The sequence below is a fragment of the Cetorhinus maximus genome, chromosome 1 (assembly GCF_964194155.1).
Source record: "Cetorhinus maximus chromosome 1, sCetMax3.hap1.1, whole genome shotgun sequence".
NCBI lineage: Eukaryota > Metazoa > Chordata > Chondrichthyes > Lamniformes > Cetorhinidae > Cetorhinus > Cetorhinus maximus.
This window is the reverse complement of record NC_135879.1, coordinates 91468511-91481208: the sequence shown is the minus strand read 5'-3', so window position 1 is coordinate 91481208 and position 12698 is coordinate 91468511. Positions and strand designations below refer to the sequence as shown.

The 12698-nt window shown below is 41.0% G+C and overlaps 1 protein-coding gene across 1 annotated transcript in view; it reads left to right on the top strand.

Moving 5' to 3' along the window:
* The window catches only part of antxr2a (ANTXR cell adhesion molecule 2a), a 303824-nt gene that overhangs the window by 51301 nt on the left and 239825 nt on the right, over positions 1 to 12698 (top strand). The window lies entirely within an intron of this gene.

Genomic DNA, 12698 nt, shown 5'->3' with positions numbered 1-12698 from the left:
TGGCAAGCTAATAAGGTCCTGAGGGGTCTTGACAGGGTGGATGTAGAGAGGATATTTCCTCTTGTGGGAGAATCTAGAACTTGGGGGTCACTGTTTAAAAATAAGGGGCTGCCCATTTAAAACAAAGATGAGGTGAAATTTTTTCACTGAGGGTCGTGAGTCTTTGGAACTCTCTTCCTGAAAAGGTGGTGGAAGCAGAGTCTTTGAATATTTTTAAGGCAGAGGTGGATAGATTCTTGGTAAACAAAGGGGGTGATAGGTTACTGGGGGTAGGCGTGATGCAGATTTAAGGTTACTATCAGATCAGCCAAGATCTTATTAAATGGCGGAGCAAGCTCGAGGGGCTGAATGGCCTACTGCTCCTTGTTCGTATGTTCACATACCCTACAAGTGCAAGCTAGGGATATGAGCGTGGAAGGGTATGAAAGGAAACTTCTGATAAGATTGCTGATTTGGTGAACAAATTATTCTAGTCTTGCCTGTATCTACTTTTCCCTTTATCGCCACCAATTCTTCTTGGTTGTGCTGTTGGAAAATTAGAGAGCATTAATGTTGGGATGTCAGCTAGGAATTTCCTTGAAGCAGTTCCTGCTCCACTGCCATAACTTTGCTAGAAATGCAGTGAAACCCCTTTTTGCTTGTGTCAATCACATCATCCAGCCATCTCATTATCTTTGTCATCACTGAAAAGAATTTACCACCTTCAAATGTGCAGAAAATACATAAATAGTACTGATTCTGTAGTCTGTGTCTTACTTTGAAAGTGAGACCAAGAGACTAATATGGATTTACAACACTGGCTAATAGTGCTTGAGGAAGGAGTTAGGTAAGCAAGGGGTTTTGTTACATTAAATGGTTTGAAGCGGGACAAAGAGGAGTGAATTTAAGATGGAATCATTAAATAGTGGGTGGAAGTTGGTTCATGAAGTTCTAACCTCAGTATTGGTGTGAAAATAGAGGGTGGAATACTAAAATAGTGAATGTTTTGAAATGTGGACACTGTTGTAATTTAGAAAATGCAGCAGCAAGTTTGCAAACAGCAAGAGCTGACAAAATAGAATGTGATAATGACCAGTTTATTTATTTTGGTTGAGGGATAAATGTTGGCCAGGACATCAGGAAGAACTCCCCTGCTCTTCTTTGACATAGTGCCATTGGTTCTTTTACATCTAGCTGAGAGGCCAGAGGTGACATCAATATATGTCTCATCTGGCAGATGGATTTGAGAGTAAAATATATCCGAGGAGACTGTGCCCTGAGAGAAGGCAAAATCCACAAAGGCTCCTTCCTTCTGCCTCCAGCGCTTAGGGAGAGAAAATGCCAAGAAATGCAAGAGGGCTGCTTTTAACTTCTGATAGTGGTGGAAAATGGTTTATCATGGATCAGCTATTTATGGTTAAGCTTTTTTAAAAACAAGTTTGAGATCATGGAGTTGGCCTTTTTGGTTTGACATCAGCTGACTGAAAGCCACAAGAAACATTGGCCTGGATTTTTGCCACGGCAGAGAGTATCTCTGTCATGGTGAAAATGGCAAAGTGCCTGAAAATCGTGAGCCTTGCCCCCAAACATGGTACATCCCTTTTTTGTGGGTTGTCATGAAAATATAATTTTCATATTATTGTGATTTATTGTAAAATTGGGTTAATAGTTAATAGTAGGTTTGGATTGGTTTCTGTGTATATATGTGTGTATGTGTGTTTGTGTGTGTGCATGTGTGGAATTTAATTGAATTGGAGGCAGCTGGTGTGGAGGTTTTGAGTTATCAAAAAGGAAGCTAGGTTTGAAATGCTACATACGTAATTCGTGGCTGAAGTTTTAGAATGTCAGGGTGTAAGAAAAATTTGCATTTTTAGATAAACCAGAGTAGTTTGAATTTCAAAGAGATGGTAAGATGTTACACCTAGCCAGAAGAAGCTAAGCTAAACAATGTGTTTATTTTTCCCAAAGGTTACTGATAAAATTAGTATTATGAAAGATTAATATGAGAAAAGTAAAGTTGCAAAAACATATGGGAACAATGGAATTTGCATTAAAAAGGGAAAAATATGTATAAAGGAGATGAGGCTATGTGTAAGAGAAGAAGGAATTCTAAGATCTAACACAAGTGTGAAAAGCTTCCAGCCCCTGTGCATCAAGTTGCTGTCTACAGGAACCGAAGCTGAGAAAACTCACTTTGAATATCACTGTCCAGGATATCATGTTGCTTTGCCTGGGTCTGTTTAAATCTATTTGTTTTTACTGTTGCCTTAATGGAGATGTAACTGGGAGCCAGATTAATTAAGGGCTTTAAGAGTTATTATAGTAGTAATTTGCAGACCTGTGTATGTGCTTGAAATATTTTCTTTTGTTAAAAGAAGTTTAATAACCCCTGAAGTCGTGATAGTCTTATTATTTCTGAATTCGGGGCACGCATCTCGAAATAAAATAGAAATTGCAAAACAGTTGTGACTGGGTGATCAAGTTTCCCTTGTGGATTTGATCCACCTGGCAAATATCATCTGCCATGTCATAACAGGGTGCAGTTCTTGTTTTGCGCATGTGTGGTTCACTGAGGCAACTGGCCATTTAAATCTTCAGCTGCCTCCACTGAAGCCGGATTTTTGTATCCCAGGAGTGTGAAACTCGAAGTATGCAGATTAGACCTTGTAAGAGCATGTCTGAGCTTTGTGCATTATTTTGGATAGCCAGGGTACACCTTTGGAGAGGTAAGGTACCCCCTTGGATACGTCCAGGCGGCAGTAAAGGAACAACGATATAGTTCCAAGTCAGAATGGTGAGTGGTTTGGAGGGGAACTTTCAGCCGTTGGAGTTCGCATGCATCTGCTGGCCTTGTTCTTCTAGAAGGTAGCGGTTATGGGTTTGGAAGGTGAGCTGCTGCAGTGCATCTTGTAGATGGTACACCCTGCTGCCACTGTGTGTCGGTGGTGGCGAGAGTGAATGTTGAATGTGGTGGATGGGGTGCCAATCAAGCGGGCTGCTTTGCCCTGGGTGGTGTCAAGCTTCTTGAGTGTTGTTAGAGCTGCACACATCCAGGCAAGTGGAGAGTATTCCATCATACTCCTGACTTGTGCATTGTAGATGGTGGACAGTTCTTTGCTGAGTCAGGAGGTGAGTTACTCTCCTTAGAATTCCCAGCCTCTGAACTGATCTTGTAGCCACAGTATTTATATGGCTAGTCCAGTTTAGTTCCTGGTCAATGGTAACCACCCCCCCCCCCCCCCCCCCAACCAGGATATTGATAGTGGGTAATTTAGCGATGATAATGCCATTGAATGACAAGGAGAGATGGTTGAATTCTCTCTTGTTGGAGATGGTCATTGCCTGGCACCTGTGTGGTTTGAATGTTACTTGCCACTTATCAGCCAAAGCTTGAATGTTGTCCTGAATGTTCTGCATATGGGCATGAACTGCTTCAGTATCCGAGGAGTCACGAATGGTGCTAAACATTTAATGGGACTGTCAATGGACCTGTCAAAATCACCTGTCAAAACTGTCAGAAGTGTCAAGAGGATTGTCCAAGGGGGCTGTTACCCTGTCAAGGCATTTAAAAGTCCTGCTCTTTAAATCTTGTAAAAAAAAATGTTTGGGCTATAAAAGGAAATCATTGCTTTGTATTTCAATCTGTCTGTTCACATAAGCTGGAGGGTTTCCATTACTGGGCTGGTGCTGCATGACTGATTTCACAACCATCCATTATCACAGCAGGATGTCTGCCATTTCACAGTTTGATTGACAGCTACAAGTGGTTGAAGTGGGGCTATGAATTCCAATGCTTATTGTTATAAGAAATTGTGCATTTGAATGAAATGCTTGTTGTTATAAGGTTTTATGTAGTTGAAGGGATATAAATATAGTGGGTGGAATTTTGTGGCCGTGTGGCGGCAGGGGGTGGGGCCGTCAAATGCAGTTAACCATTCAAAAGTCAATTGACTTCTGCAGGATGGGAAAATGCTGCTGGTGGGAGAACCGTAAAATTATGCCCAGTAAATGGGTTTTTATGAATGTGGTTTTTTGTCAATATAGTGAAATCTGCAATAGACACTTTGAACTTTATTGTATAGAACTTTAATCTCATCTCTGAATCGGTCCTGATGTCTGCCCATGGTGGATACTGCGTGAATTGGCATGGTAGGTGTAAGGGCAAAGGGTGGGGGACGTGGGTTAGCATGAGTTGGCACTAAGCTGGCATAGGTGCTATAAAGGGTCATGGGGGTGGTTACAGGGGCATAGGTTAGCATGGAGGATATGATTGTTCTTGGGAACAGGGACATAGTCTGGCATTGAGGATATAAGAGGCCAAGGGTGTACAGGGGCAGGGGTTGACATGAATTGTATGAGGGGTCGTGGAGGGGTACAGGGGCATGAGTTGTGTCCCAGTTCACTGGAGAATATTCATTCTAAAAGGTAGAAATTGCAGAGGTGCTGACCACAATCTTCCAATTTTCCTTAGGTACAGGTATAATGCTGAAGGCCTGGAAGATTGCAACTGTTCCACCCTTGTTCAAAAGAAAAGTTAGAAGAATGAAGAGCAGAGAAGGCTAAGAGGAGATTTGATAGCGGTGTTAAAAGTCATGGAGAGTTTGATAAATAAATAGACCAACTGTTTCCAATGGCTGAAGGGTTGATTAGCAGATGGCACAGATTTAGGGTGATTAGCAAAAGAACCAGAAATGACATGAGGAAAATCTTTATGTTAACCAGTGGTTAGGATTTGGAATGTCTTGCCTGGTAGGTGGTGATACAGATTCACTAGTAACGTTCAAAAGGGAATAGGATAAATGCTTGAAGGAGAAAACCTGGAGGGGTTTGGGGGAAGAGCAAAGGAGTGAGTCTAACTGGATTGCTCTTTGAAAATGGTGCAGCTCGATGAGCTGAATGGCCATAGTCTGTGCTGTATTATTCCATGATAAAAGGTGGTTCTGACAGGCTATTGGTAAAGTTATTTGCTTATTTTGCTTTCTTTTGTTGACTTAACATATTGCTGTTCCTTCATTTTTTGCTTCTGCAATAGTTTTTCTGTTGTTTGTTGTTAATTTATTTTGTCGTGTCCAACTCTTTTTGCATAGATAGAGGACATATATTGCTGTTCCTTTATTGCCATTGTGTCAATATTCTGGAATTCTTCCATCACAGCACTGTGGGAGTACTATTACTGCAAGGACTGCAACAGTTCAAAGAGAAGGTCTACTGTTACCTTCTCAGGGCACTGTGCCAATATTGTCTAGATTCTGGGAAGAAATAAAAAAAGATGGCTAGTCACAACATTGTTATTGCAATCTCATGTAGGTATTGCAACACTGTTCAATGAGCCAGCAGTCTTTGTGAGCAGTGAATCACCACAAACATGTTGCGCATGTCTGTGACTGGTTTTGTGGTAATTGTAATGCTGCCTACATAACTGTCAAGCTTCCTTCCCTTCCACTCTTTGCTCCAGCTAAGTAATTCAGTAGCTTGCTGCTTGGTGGCCAGGACTATCTTCTTTACAACTAGCTTAAGATATCTCTATAGGAACCCATCTTCAACTGCTAAATGGAGTCAGAACTATAGCCATTGGAGCAGTGGTTCCTAATTTCTTTGGTCAGAGGACCCTGCTTATAAAGCCATGTTTCATATTGAAAATGACTTTATTTGTTGAGTGGGCTGAAACCAATGGATACGTTTAAAAAGACTGAACAACAGCATTTTAAGTGACTTAAACAGCATCTCCTAAGATGGCTGAACAACAAACTACAAAGCCATCATCAAGATGCCACACTGTCTAGAAGTAGCCCGCCAGAGACAATCAATTTAGATAAGTGTGAATGACCCATCTCCTGCACCATTCATAAAACATCCAGACATAATCTTTGTATTCACCTGGGTGTGGATGTGGACCAAGCCATTAGACATGATCACTTTGGACAATGGACCCCAGACAAGAAGGGAACACCGTGGCCATAGTCTAATCATTTTTAAACAATGGATCTGGAATCAGCTTTCTATGACTATGTTCAGGTAACTGGTCAGTTTGTGAGAGGAACTCGTGATGAGCAAGCTAACCCTTTTTATGTTTTCAGAAACTGCTTCCTTTCAGACAATTCTGAAAGTGAGACCAGAAAGGCCCTGACTTTGCCCTCTCTCTCTCGCTCTCTCTCTCTCTACTCCAGCTATCCTGAAAGTGTGTGCCCTGCCTGTTTTTTGACCAGCCACAAGCTGCAGGCAGCATTTTAATTATCAGCCCAGCAACTGCTGACCCCAGGAGAAGGGTCAGAAATAATCCATCAACATCTTTAAATTGTCTTGAGCAGAATCCAGAAAGACTCTCAAGCCTAGTCTGAAACAGCCCAAGTCATCAATCCACAGGATCACAGAATTGTTATGGTGCAGAAGGAGGCCATTTGGGCCATCGTGTCTGCATCGGCTCTCTAAGCATTTTAACTTAGTGTCCATCTCTTGCCTTTTCCCCATAGCCCTGCACATTGTTTCTATTTAAATAATCATCTGATGCCCTCTTGAATGCCTCACTCGGACCTTCCTCCACCACACTTCCAAGCAGTGCATTCCAAACCCTAACTATTCGCTGTGTGAAAAAGTTTTTCTCACTTCGTATTTGCTTCTTTTGTAAAATGCTTTAAAACTGCACCCTCTGGTTCTTAATCCGTTTACGAGCTGGAACAGTTTCTCCCTACCTACCCCATCCAGAGCCCTCATAATTTTGAAACCTTCTATCAAGTCTCCTCTTAGCCTTCTCCTCTCCAAGAAAAAACAGTCCCAACTTCTCCAATCTTTTCTCACAACTGAAGTGTCTCATCCCTGGAACCATTTTTGTAAACCTCGTCTGCACTCTCTTCAATCCGTTCACATCCTTCCTATAGTGTGGCACCTAGAACTGTACACAATACTCCAGCTGAGGTCTAACCAGTGTCTTATATAAGTTCATCAAAACCTCCTTGCTCTTATACTCTATGCCACTATTAATGAAGCCTAGAATACTGTATGCTTTAGAAACAGCTTTCTCTACCTGTCCTGCCACCTTCAATGACTTATGTACATGTATACCCAGGTCTCTTTGCTCCTGCACATCCTTTAGAATATTTTATATGGTCTCTCCATGTTCTTTGTACCAAAGTGTATCACCTCACACTTCTTCGCATTGAACCTTATCTGGCACCTACCTGCCCTCTCCACCAATGTGTCAATGTCCTTTAGAAGTTCTATATTGTCCTCCTCATAGTTTACAATTCTCCCAAGTTTTCTGCCATCCACAAACTTTGAAATTGTCTCCTGCACACCAAGATCTAGATTATTTATGTATATCAGGAAAAGCAAGGGAACTCCACTACAAACCTTCTTCCAGCCCAAAAAATACCCATTAACCATTACTCTCTGTTTCCTATAGCTCAGCCAATTTTGTATCCATGCTGCTACTGTCCTTTTTATTCCATGACCTATAACTTTCCTCACAAGCCTGTTGTGTGGCACTGTATTGAACGCCTTTTGGAAGTCCAAAAACACCACATCAACAGCCTTTCCCTCATCAACCATCTCTGTTACCTCTTCAAAAAACTCCAACAAGTTAGTTTGACACGATTTTCCTTTAACAAATCTATGCTGAATGTTCCGAATCAATCCACATTTTTCCATGTGACTATTAATTCTATCCCGAATAATTATTTCTGGAATTTTCCCCACCACAAGTTAAACTGACTGGTCTGTAATTGCAAGGAAGATCTTTACAATCTTTTTTGAACAAGGGCGTAATGTTTGCAATTCTCCAGTCCTCTGGCACTTCCCCCAAATCCAGGGAACACTGGACGATTATTGCCTGTGCCTCTTCAATTTCCGCTCTCACTTCCTTCAATATTCTCGGCTGCATCTCATCCGGTCCTGGTGCCTTATCAACTTTAAGTACCGACAGCTTATCCAACACCTCTTCCTTATCAATTTTAAACCCTTCTAGTGACTGAGTTTCCTCCTCTGTCACCATGGCCTGGGCAGCATCTACCTCGTAGGTAAAGACAGATGCAGAAGTATTCACTTAACACCTCAGCCATGCCTCTTGTCTTTATGTGTAAATTTCCTTTTTGGTCCCTAATCGGCTCTACTCCTCCTTTTACTACCTTTTTATTATTGATGTGCTTATAGAATACTTTGGGATTTCGTTTTCTGTTAGTTGCCAGTCTTTTTTCATAATCCATTTTTGCTTCTTGTATTTGCCCCTTCTGAACCTTCTGTATTCAGCTTGGTTTTCAATTGTATTTGCTATCTGACACCTGCCATAAGCACACTTTTTCCACTTTAACTTAATTTCTATCTTCTTTGTCTTCCAAGGAGCTCTGGATTTGTCTGTTCCACTCTTCCCTTTTGAGGGAGCATACCTTGACTGTGCCCAAATCTCCTCTTTGAAGGTAGCCTATTGTTCAGCTACTGTTTTTCCCACCAACCTTTGGTTCCAGTTTAACTGGCCCAGTTCCATCTTGCCCATTGAAGTCCACTCTGTGCCAGTTGATTATTCTTACTTTGGATTGACCAGTATCTTTTTCCACCGTCATCCTAAATTTTATGATACAATGATCACAGTCCCCTAAATGTTCCCAACTGTCACTTGATCTACTTGGCCCACCCCATTCCCAAGGACCAGGTCTAGCAGTGCCTCCTTTCTTGTTGGACTGGACAGATACTGCTGCAGGAAATTCTCCTGAACACAATCTAGGAACGCTTGTCCCTCACTACCCCTTACACTACCACTATCCCAGTCTATATACGGGTAATTAAAGTCCCCCATTATAACTACGATGTTTACACCTCTCTGTAATTTCCTTTCAGATTTATTCCTCTATGTCCTTCCCACTAGCTGGTGGTCTATATATTACACCGAGTAATGTAATTTCACCCTTCTTATTCCTTAGCTCTAGCCAAATCAATTCTGTCCTTGAATCCTCTGACACATCCTCTTTCTCCAGTACTGCAATGCTTTCCTTAACCAAAAACGCCACCCTCCTTTTTTCCCCTCTCCTATCTTTTCTGAACACCTTGTAAAAAGGAATATTTAACACCCAGATCTGCCCTCCCTTAAGCAAGGTCTCCATTATCACCACAACATCAGAATCCCACAGGGCAATCTGTGCCTGTAACTCCCCAATTTTATTAACTATACTACATGCATTCACATATATGCAGTGCAACCCTGAATTAGACTTCATTACATGCTCCCTTTCTCTGGCTCCATCTATTAACTTACTATTTTCTATTTGAGTGCTATCTGCCTCTCCCAACATTCCGTGCGCCCTGGTATTACTTTCTAACATTCTCTCCTGGTTCCCACACCCCTGCTAAGTTAGTTTATCAGTATACAATTGGCTCTTTTGACCTCTTAAACAAGTTAACCCACCCTTTCATTTTATAACCTACTTCCGTGTCTGTGTGTGAACTCTTTAATGCACATGTGAGTGGTAATTAGGAGCGTTTTTATTTCTTTATTTTGATCAGGTGTTAAGTACAATAAATACTATTCCCTTTCTTTTAAAGCTTACAAGAAAACCTGTATGTGTGAGACTTTTACAGTCACAGCATTTAAGAAGTTAAATACTGAATTGGAAAGTGTATTCTTTCATAAAAACACCTGTTGCGGTCAACCGGGGGGTGGAAAGAAAGAGGAGCCATTCTACCACTTCTCACCTGATGGTAACAGACCCTGTTTCAGATGGAATTGTTAGTAATCACTGATCCCCAGTCTAAACTATAATGCTATATAATATCCTAAAAATGATTGCTGTGTGTAGAGTGATTTAAAAATGCTTTGAGAAAATAAGTATTTACTTAGATATTTACTTCCAAATTATTTAATTACTTGCACCACTGTCCAAGGTGAGGCAACCAGCCCACTGTGCACTGCACATGTTGTGGCCCTACTCCACTCTTTGCTCCTACCAAACAGACCTCTCACTGCCATGTCACTCATTCATGGGCTAACCCTGCTTGATAAGCACTCGCAGCCCCATGGAAAGTCTCTATGGACCCTCATTTGAGAGCCACTGCACTAGAGCCATATAACATACAATTGGATTGTTGAAACAATGCTCAAACATTATAGAGTCATAAAAGTACACAGCACAAATGGCCAGATGCCTCTAGGCAGACTTCCTGATACCTCAGACAATTTTAAGTCTACATAAAGCAGTTTTCATTTAGAGGCAGGGTCCCAAACCTGACCTCTTTGGTAAAGTAGAAAGCTGAGTTTTCTCTCCACTTATCTATTCACTGCTGCTGCTGCTCACTCATGCTCTGTGACTCACCATGTTCAGACCCTGTTTCCTCACTATCTATCCTTGGGTGTCAATTTTTGTGTGAGTGTTTAGGAGCAAATGTCCCTCTCATGGTCTGCAGAGTCCAGTTTTTCAGAAGGACTTGGGAAAAGGGTAGAGGAGCAAGAGACAACATGGTATGGAAAGTTAGGAGGCAGTAGCTGATTAGCGGCAATATACAGTACCACTTGCCATGCAGCTTCTGTGTGTGATTGAGGTAAAGGAAAATGGCAGAAACCCTACTTAATGTGGCACCCAGTGTCGCCGTTGCCAGTGCTCCTTAATCTGTTTACTCCATTGGTATCCATGACTGCTTCCTCCATCTGGGAGAGCCTGTTGAGTTCTAAGACTTCTTCAAAAATGAGGCAGAGAGTTGGCTGGTCTGCCTTTATTGAAGTGCTTGACACAGCTTCAAATAATGTGCATGCTGGAGATGGGTCAAGCTGCGAGCTGGATGTGAGCAGCCATTTGTAATTGGCTCCAATATGAAGCATGACCATAGTAAGCAGAGATGTGAAATGTTTTGTGGTTGCTACCAGGCAAAAGCAGAATGCTATTGGCACTTTTAGTGCCAATAGCAGCAACGGGTGAGAGTGGGGTTGTGATATGAGGGAGAATTGGTGCGATACATACTTGTGATTGGTGGAAAAATATGTATGTGGAGGAGGGAAGTGTTTGGAATACTGTGAAAAAAGAGTGTGAGGAAGTGCTGTGGCTTATGCAGATAAGTAGTGCTAAACTGATATCACACTTACTATAAGAATCTGTTTTCATATTAGTCACTACTATAAATGATTTTAAAGTTCCGAGCCCAAGGATTTCTGTTCGTGTTGGTGAGAAACACTTTAACACATTCGTGGACCAATGCATACCAACTGGATTTTATACATATTTTGTATCCTCAATAAATATCCCATCACTTTATGATTTAGAAAAGCCAAATATATAAAAAAGCAAAACTATGAATATGCTCTTGCTATGTATTTGAAGCTAACAACTATCATTCTAATTGACAAATTACAACACTGAAATAATACCTACATCTTTTAACCAATTCCAAGTCCTAAAAAAAACAAATTTTGCCTTTCATTAGAGAATATGATAATTTAGATCACTGATGTGCAAAGAGGAAAACTAACTTCAAGATGTAAGGTACTGTAACCTGTTTATGATATGGAGAGTTCAGCAAAACTTAAGGTCTGAAGCAAAAGCAGCTATAAATAGTGTGCAGATGATGGAAGGAAGTCAAAGCTTAGCCTTGAAGGCTATGAATGTTTAGGTGTTGTGTTCTTTTGGCAGCCATGCCAATTCAGCAGCTGTGTCTTTATGCTATGATTTAGATTTTGAAACTGTAATGATCTATGAATAAATACCTTCAGGGGAATTTCTACCCTTATATAAGCTCTTCCAACATCCCTATATTAAGATTACTCTTAACAGATGAGATCTTTGTTTCCTATTTCTTGAAAGTCCCTTCAGTGGTCCTAATGTCTTGGTAATTTTTTGATACTGACTTTAGAATTATGAGCAGAGAACCATCCCCTTTAAATTGTTTTAGCTGGTGGATCTATTCTGTGCCTGCATTTCCCCATTTTTCAAAATGTGACAGGGCACCATGACATCATAAGGATACAAAATATATTGAACTGTTACGAAGATTCAGGGGCTTGAAGGGGAATAAATAATGACGTTGGCAAGGCATAGGATTATAGAATTCTTAAACTAATTTTTTTGAACTATATTTCAAAATCACAAGGATATGACTAGCATACTGATAGCTGATGATCAGGTGAATAGCATCATGCAGCACCTATCAACGAAAATCAAAACTTACAATCTAATTTCTTTCAATTTTATAAATAGCCCAGAGAAACTGAATCCTTCCAATCAGTTCTTGCCTGGTAGTTTAAAACGTTAAAAAGACTGGGCTGTTTCATCTAGCTCCCTGCCTTAATTTGAACTGAGATCAAAGGTTTACACATTCAGTTGTCTGGATGCTACTCACAAAGCTTCACACAGTGAATCTTTCACACAGTCCCTAGTCTTACCCCTCAATCTCTTTATCTTAACCCACAGAAAAAAAACTACTGGTCTGTTTCGCCCAGGCTTTCTGAGTTTAACTCACAGAAAAACTAAAGGTTGCACGTTCCCTGAATAGTACTCACAATACACTAGACCCTATTCACATCTGGAGCACTGATCTGATGTCCAGGGTACAAATGTCACTTCTGATGTGTTGGCCAACATCTGGCTGTACAGCAAGGAACAAAGGAAAGGTATGCCTTTCTTATACCCCTCTGTACATGTTTTCAAAGCTGGTGGTGATCAGGGATTGGATATTTCTTGCATGGTCAACTCTGTGATTGCTCAAATGTGATGTCACCCCTCATGGACAGAGTCCCAGTGAACTCTTTC